This window comes from Lactuca sativa, chromosome 2 (genome assembly GCF_002870075.4).
Source record: "Lactuca sativa cultivar Salinas chromosome 2, Lsat_Salinas_v11, whole genome shotgun sequence".
NCBI classification, from domain to species: domain Eukaryota; kingdom Viridiplantae; phylum Streptophyta; class Magnoliopsida; order Asterales; family Asteraceae; genus Lactuca; species Lactuca sativa.
The window spans coordinates 142,898,634-142,907,550 of NC_056624.2; the positions used below are offsets into that span (position 1 = coordinate 142,898,634).

An 8,917-nucleotide genomic window follows, 5' to 3' on the forward strand; every position below is an offset into this window, starting at 1 on the left:
AGTGGAAGAGTAGTGTGTCCCATTTTTGTTCCACGTATTAAGGGTCCATCGCCAACTAAGACAGATGAAGAAAAATTATTGGATTTATGTGAAACAGACTTAAGTATACCTGCATTAGAGTGAAGATGCAGGGTGGCCCCAGTGTCCATGTACTAATTGGCTTGCCCCAATTTATTCAAAGTCATGGTACTAAACATTTGCGGAAGAGTAGTGGGCTCCGTACTTTGAGTTTGAGCTGAATAGGTCTACGGTTGAGAAAATGATTGTTGGGCCGACAAAAAAATTGATGTTGTTGTTGATTTGTATTTTGATGGGTTGGTTGAGATCCTGGCCCACTTGCGTGAAGGAGATGGTCATTTAGGCTTGGAAATATTCCATGAGAGTTAGGTCCAGTGGTAAGATGGGGAGTGTAGGCCCAGACCCAAGTGCCTTGACGTAGGCACTAATTATCGAGGGTCAAGTTGTTGTCGTTAGAAGCTTGATTCGAACCACCAGAGGCTTGATTTGGACCACCACCATGGAGATACCCACCTCCGTTGCTTATCCCAACGTAGCGTCCTCCTCCCCGACCACCACGGCGACCATTAAGATCCCCACGGTAGCCACCTTTTCCACCAGTGTTGTTTAGTTGCCATGAAGGTGAGTTATTTGTGGGGTTCTGCACAGTTAGGTCATGGGGGGATGATGAACTATCGGCATGAGTGGTGAGGGAGTCACGTTTTTTCGTCTTGCACCATTTGTTACTCTTCACATAAAAGAATGGATCTAGCATCCCCGAAAGATGGAGGCGGGTCACGGTGTCGAATGGTAATTGCAATATACCGGAACTTTGCAGACAAGGCATTAATCATTTATACGACAAGGTTAGTTTCGAAAACTTTGGCATCCATGTATTCTAATCGATCAACAATAGATTTGATTTGGTAGAGTAGTCTGTGATGGAAGAGTTACCAAGAGAGATGTTTCTGAGATCTCGATCTAACTGAATGATCTTGGATGTTTTGTTATCACGAAAAACGTTTTCAAGGTTTTCCCAAACTTCATAGGCTTGCCTTTCTCATAAATTACTAAAGTATCTGAAAAACATTTATATTCAACTAGTTAAGGGTGAGGCTTAGTTAGTTCCCCTACATATATATATATATATATATATATATATATATATATATATATATATATATATATATATATATATATATATATATATATATATATATATATATATATATATATATATATATATAAAAGTTTAGGTTCTATGTAAAACAAGAAACCCTAAAAATCATAAAAATGCATAAAAAAATACTTAGACATCACATATCTTTTTTTATATTATGAATTTTCGCAGCCTTTTCTTTATTTTCGTTGAAATTTTTTTTGAAAAAAAAACAAAAAAAAAAAATCGATTTTTTTATTTTTGTTTGAGCGATTTTGTAAATAACCCTGCGATTTTTAGGTAAAAAAATAGTTGTGATCTCTAAGTATTTTTTTATGCATTTTTATGATTTTTAGGGTTTTTTTTTTATTTTCCATATAACCCTTCCCTATATATATATATATATATATATATATATATATATATATATATATATATATATATATATATACACTTCAGCAAAAACTTGGTCTGCCTCTTGGCCTTCAGCATAAAGCTGATCCGCCCTTTTTGCCTTCAACATAAAGCTGGTCCGCTACTTTGTCCATTAACGTAATGCTAGTCCGCCCGAATATATTGGCCTTCCGATCGATGTTGGACCACCCTCAACTCCCCTATAATATATTAACACATATAACAAACTACATTACATCACTACATGCACCTAACTAATCTGGTCGAATTTTCCTACTATAGGGCAACACTATCCTAACATACATAGGATATATATTGGAGCACATAATATAGTGAGAGAACTCACCTAGACAATTACTCAGACGATCAACAACTATCCTTTTGACGATCCAACTGGCAAGTAACACGTATAATAAGTATTAACCTATAATACTATAACATATTAATCCTTATGACAATTTGGTAATGAAAGTAAGATCTTTCACTACTCCCAATGAATACCGAGAGTTCTATCAAATAAGGATCAGCAAGGCAGGACAGTTAGGAGGCATGACCATTTCGGCATATAGTCTTTCTGAAATCCAACGACCAAGCCAACGTAACCATTCTAGACACCTCTCATGTAAGTAGATCCATCGATATTATAACTAGGATTACTGATAAAACTTATTTATACATTCATAACAAGACTATGAATATAAATATAAGTTACACTTAAGGTGTAGTAAGTGTAGCTTAACTTACAGGAGTTTTTAGCGACAACCAGAATTCACGCAAACAGGACTTCGATACGGAGCACTTCTATTTTCTCGTCCCTCTACCTCAAAGCTTCACTAAAGTGGAGTTCTTCAAACTCCCAAAAATACTCCAAAAGTCGAACTAGATAGAGATAGAGAGAGATTTGGTGTGAGAAGTGAATGAGGCGTGAAATGCTATTTATAGGCAGATTTTGGGTATGCACACCGCAAGCTTTTAAAGGCGTGTTGCATGCTTCTGCGATGTCTCTCCTCTGCCCTGCTGCCACGTGTCGCAATTCTGGTAGTCCTCGTCCAACCTTCTATAAGTGCACGTCACATAAAACGCAGATTTTGTAAATTCGTAATTTTTTCATATGAGATCCGTTTTCGACGTTCTTTATATTCATGCGTAGCTATTGACGAGATCTACAATTTTCATTTAGACTTCGTCAGCTAATTCTCACTTTATTTTTAAATTTATAATTTTTAAAGGTCTTAGGCTGTTAAAACCCGTATAAAAATCACAACTCTTCCATACGACATATGTTCTCGACTATCTTTATATTGACGAAATTGTATATATACGAGATCTTCAACTCTCGTTTAGATTGTTTTGGCTAACAATAAACCGAATTCTATTTCAATTTCTGTGTCGTACACTGTTGCGCTGAAACTTCTAAAGATCATAACTTCCTCATATGAAGTCAAATTTAAACGTTCTCTATATGCACGCTCTCTCTTTTACGATTACTATTACTTTCTTCAAGACTAATTATCATAAATAGTCCTTTATAAAAAAAAATGTCTATTTATGTAACTAGTTGTTTATACTTTAAGGCGAAAATGAGGTGTTACAACTCTCCACCACTTATAGAGATTTTATCCTCGAAATCCCACTCCTAATTCACCTTAGGATAATGCCTACACCTTATCCTACTTGGGTTTCATGAGATCAACCTAAAGTCTAGCATGCGTTACCGTATCGAATTCGTCCATCTATACTTATTTATTCGTAGAACTTCGTTTTCTACCTTAGACGTACTCCCAAATTCCTCGTGAAATCTCCCAAAACTAGGAACTCGTTGGTCTGGACTTCTAGAATTTACACGCTAGTATTTACGATCATCTCCAGACGTCAAATGCCGACACAGATGACTTGTTATGAAGTGATTAACTATGGAAATTTACCTATGACATCCTAATGGAATCCACTTTTCGAAACACGTCTCTAAAAAGGCTTATGGTATACCGTTCTAGCATGATGTCCTATGACGTCTTTCTATATTATACCGTTAAAATGCACACGAACATAGATTACGAACAATCCTTCTACCTAGTTTAGGTGTTGCAACAACATGAATTTTAACCAAAGCTACTATAATAGTAGGTTTACTGGTTCGAAACTCTAGAATCAATACGCTAATTTTCAACTCAAATTTTTTCGTTTTATTTATTCAAATATATCATAGTATATATACAATTGCGGAAACAGAATACGAATGTGCGTGTGTACATTCGAGCCTTGCTTTTCTCATGAATCATTGAAGTACCTGAAAACATTTATATTCAACTGCATAAGCATGAGGTTTAGTGAATTCCTCAAAATATCATATCCCACAATACATATACAATGCATACACATAATGTCCTTTAGCATAAAGCGAGTTCGTCTCTTGGCCTTCAGCATAAAGATGGTCCGCTACTTTGGCCTTTAACATAATTCTAGTCCGCCTGAGTATATTGGCCTTCAAACCGAAGTTGGGCCGCCCTCAACTCCCCCCATAATATATTAACATATATAGCAAACTACATTCCATCACTCCATGCAACTAACTAATTTGGTTTAATTTCCTATTACAGGGAAACTATATCCTTACATACATATGATATATATCGGAGCACATAATTTAGTGAGAGAACTCACATAGACAATTACTCAGACGATTAACAGTTATCCTTCTAACGATCTAACTCGTAGGTAACGTGTCTAACAAGTATTAACCTATAATACTATAACTTATTAATCCCTATGACAATCTGGTAATGAAAGCCAAGAGGCGAACTCGCTTTATGCAGAGAGTTATATCGTATACGGATAAGCTAGGACAGTTGGGAGGTATGAACATTTAGCATATAGCTTTTCTGAAATCAAATAACCAAGCCAACATGAACATTCTAGACACCTCTCCCATAAGTAGATCAATAAGTATTATAATAGGGATTACTAATAAACCTTATGTATACATTCATAATAACGACTATGAATATAAACATAAGTTATACTTAAAGCGTAGTAAGTGCAGCTTAACTTATAGGAGTTTCTAGGGACAATCAAGATTTGCGTAGACAAGACTTCGATACCAAGCACTTCTATTTGCTCGACCCTCTGCCTCAGAGCTTCACTAAAGTGGAGTTCTTCAAACTCCCAAAAATACTCCAAAATTCGAACTAGAGAGTGAGAGATAGATAGATAGATAGATAGATAGAGAGAGAGAGAGAGAGAGATTTGGTGTGAGAAGTGAATGAGGGGTGAAATGCTATTTATAGACAGATTTTGGGGACGTGCGTCGCACACTTTTAAAGGAGCGTCGCACGTTTCCGTGACATCTCTCCTCTGCCCTGTTGCCACGTTTCGCAATTCTTGTGGTCCACGTCCCACCTTCTATAAGTGTGTGCCGTACATAATGCAAATTTTGTAAATTTCGTAACTTCTTCATACGAGCTCCATTTTCGATGTTATTTATATCCACGCGTAGCTATTGATGAGATCTAAAACTTTCATTTAGACTCAGTCAACTAATTATCATTTTATTTTTAAAGTTATATTTTTAAAGGGATTAGACTGTTAAAACTCGTATAAAAATCATGACTCTTATATACGACATTCGTTCTCGATTGTCTTTATATCGACGAAATTGTATCTACAAAATCTTGAACTCTCGTTTGAATTGTTTTAGCTAACAATCAACCAATTTCTATTTTGATTTCTGTGTCACACACTGTTGCGTTGAAATTTTTAAAGATCATAATTTCGTCATACGAAGTCAGATTTAGACGTTCTCTATATGCACGCTCTCGCTTTTATCATTACTATGACTTTCATTAAGACTATTTATCCTAAATAGTCGTCTATCAAAAACTTCTATTTATGTAACCGGTTGTTTATATTATAAGGCGAAAATAGGATGTTATATTTCGCAACAATTTGGCTTTTGGAAGGTTAAAGTCTTCGATGATATTATTTTTTATTCATATTATTTGATTAGCAGTAGTAAAAATTTTAGTAATTTTATTCGGATCGGGTAACTATAATGTTAGGCTATTGTTTCTATAGCTCGATTTTTTTGTTAGCTCCTTGCTAATAGTTTTTCTTATATATTGTGTTGTGAAATAATAATAATAATAATAATAATAATAATAATAATAATCATAATAATAATAATAATAATAATAATAATTAACTATTATTATTATTATTATTATTAATATATATATATATATATATATATATATATATATATATATATATTAAAGTTGTGATAAATTTCAATAGTTCTTGCTGTTGATTGGACCAAAATTTTAACAATACGTGTTCCTTTAATCCATTCTTCTCTTTCTACGTGTTTCTCCTACAGCCGCTTCTCCTTCCAATAACAAACCACAGTTATGACATCCACCGCCATATTACTTTAAGATGCAGAAGAACCCACCACCAATCCATCTTACTTTAACCCTCCACCGATTGATTCGCTCTCTAGAATCTTGGCTTTTTCCATTATCTATCGATTCCTCTCCAACTAACCCTTCCTACCTCCTCTTCCACAACCCTTTCGATTTCCCTTGGTTGACTAAAGATCCACAATCACTTGAGGTAAGTTCCTTCAACCATATTTCTGTTAACATCCACTAATCCATATTTCTATGTGTTTCTTTGTTACAGTTTCTTTTCGCCCTTCCTCTCTTCCAATGGCTTCGCCGCTTCAGCTTCGATCAGACCAGGGCCACATAAGCTATCATTGGTTTCTTCATTTCATCATCGGCCAACATAAAAAAAAATATGCGTCCATTTCGGTTTGTCGCTTGCTTTCTGAAGTGTGAGACACGATTTTAGGTTCAACAAACATTCACCGCTACTGCTTCTTTCGTCTTTGGTTTTCACAGTTTCATACTTTTGGGTTTCTGCTTCTTTGAAAACCGAGGTACCTGTTCGACTTTGAGTTTATTGTTGACTCAATTCCTTTCCATGTTTCTTGATTCAATTTCTTTCTTCATGTTAATCTTCTTTTTCTGAAATTAGGGCTTACTTAATTTGACGAACTAATTTATTGCAGAAGCTAAACCTGTAATTTTCCATTTTTCACTTCTTTGATTATTTATCTTTTGTATTTTTTTCAATATCCATTTACTATAACGTTGTTTTGATTTCACGCAGGTATTCTTTCTTTCAGTGGGCGATATTTATGCAACTTGGTAATTCTTTCTTTCATCTTTTACTCAATTGAAGTATTAGGCTCTTGCTTTAAGTTATCATCTTTGTTACTTAGATGTGTGTCCCATGTCAATTTATGAGTAATACTATTAATGAAGTTATATAACGATGGGAGACACACTCCAAGTAGTTAAAATTCATACCGAAAAGTATCCTGAAATTGCAAACAGGTACAGAATTCAAGCTTTACTTAATTATTATCAGTCCCAACTGAGACTAATTTTTCATTCCTTTTTAACTTATTTTTGTTTTTTCCTTCATTCTAATACATTAGTATTAATGATGAATTTGACTAATTTGTTAACTTATTAATGGGTGTGTCAAGCACAAAACCTCAGATATTTAGTTGGTAAATTGAAGTTACATATTAGAAAATTAGCATTGGGAAGAATTTAGTCCATTTTTCATGTTCTGTCGCCTGTAGCAAAGAAGGTTAATAGATCATGCAGGTAAAAGTGAAGGTTACTAATTGTATATGGCCCACATAAGCTTTCGGTAGGGTTGAGTTTTGGGTTTATGATGTGGTTTCAGGTGTACAAATGTTTAACCAGCCAGGTACTCTCGATTTACTTTCTCAGCTTTGTTTTGCTTTCGTAGTTTAGAATTTTTTACCAATCTTCTTCCTCATGTTTGAAACTTATGTTGTGTTGCTCATCACAGCTTCGTTTGCCCTAATTACCAGCTTTTATTCCCCCCTTAGTTCATAACCAAATTTATATGAACTCCCTCAAATCTATTTTGTTGTAGTCAACTTCAACCTTCCAACAACCCAAAATTTATGTGTTTAACAAAAGTTCGATCAGACCAGGCCCACATAGATGAGAAGGAAATACTCTTGGAGAAATTGCTGGTGAGAAAGTTGGTATCTTTAAGGTGCTTCTTCACATGACAATTCACATGCCCTTCTAAATATGTGATTTTGATAAGATCAAAACACATGTCATTTGTACTTTTTTTGTAGAAAGGTGTTCCAACATTTACTTTAAAGAAAAAGCCTCCCAATTAGATATAATTTACAATTCTATAACATTTTTAAATCCCAGAATATCACAAAATATTCATATTACACTTCAATTTAAATTACACTGTGACAGGTAAATCTTGAAGTGGCAAACATGTTGGATAGTAAATTGCTAAATGGATTACATTTAGGGCTTGTAGGGGATCACCAATATATAAATGCAGGGCTAGCCATTATGTTAAGCTCCACATGGCTCCAAAGGACAGGTAATTTGGAACTTGAGACTGTAAGTTTATGTTAAAAATGAAACATTTGTCAGCATATGTTTATTAAATCTTTCAAAAAGAAAATTTTCCATTTTTTTTGTGGTTGGATACATAATTATTTGTCTGAGAGATTCATCAAGGGACTAACAAGTGCAAAATTACAAGGAAGAGCTCAGATTATTCTTGACAATGTATGTGAAGGTGATGTAGTGTTTTATTTAGATGGAGCACATAGTCCTGAAAGCATGGAAGTCTGTGCAAATTGGTTTTCCATAACAATTGGTGGTGACAACTCCAGGGAGGACTCTGCATAGGTTAGAGTTTTAGTATTTGTCCAAGACTTTTTGTGAATATTTAAAATAGTTTAAGATGAATTTTGACATTTTGTAATTGTGTATTTGAAGATATTATTGTTCAATTGTATGTCGGTGAGGGACCTACAAGATGTATCCAAAAGGCCAAGCTAGAGGGAGGCATAGGTTACATCTCAAACAGATCATACAAGCTGAAAATTACCAAAACTATCTTCCATAATAGCAGATGGTTTGTATAATTTTTTTTTATGTTATAATGATGCAAGCCAAAATCCCTTAGTCTATAACTATCTTAAATCATTGCACTTTCAATTTGAACATAAAAACATTGTAATTTGGGTTGGATTTCAAGTGATTTCAGCTTATAAGTCATTTTCATTGTCACTTAATGGGTTAAGATGTCATTTAACTCATAGTAACCAAATGTGGAAAATATTGTACATTTTACCAAGTTGAGTAATAGAATATGTATTTTGGTAATTTTTTTGCAATCAATTGAGATCTGCTTTCTTGGGCGAGAGGAATGGAATCAGTCTTTCCAATGTTCCTGTTAATCACTTTTCGTATCTATAACTGTATG

General features: G+C 34.3%; 1 long non-coding RNA gene across 4 annotated transcripts; it reads left to right on the top strand.

Moving 5' to 3' along the window:
* Nucleotides 1-5,990: 5,990 nt before the first annotated feature.
* On the top strand, nucleotides 5,991-8,709 carry LOC111887835 (uncharacterized). 4 transcript variants are annotated; one of them, XR_006188175.1, is made up of 5 exons: nucleotides 5,991-6,506; nucleotides 6,605-6,649; nucleotides 6,740-7,646; nucleotides 7,891-8,337; nucleotides 8,428-8,709. It is a non-coding gene; the product is annotated as an uncharacterized LOC111887835 (long non-coding RNA). The 4 variants fall into 4 exon arrangements; XR_002848923.2 differs by having other exon boundaries at nucleotides 5,991-6,178; nucleotides 6,248-6,506; nucleotides 6,740-8,337; XR_002848921.2 differs by having other exon boundaries at nucleotides 6,740-8,337.
* Nucleotides 8,710-8,917: the final 208 nt, after the last annotated feature.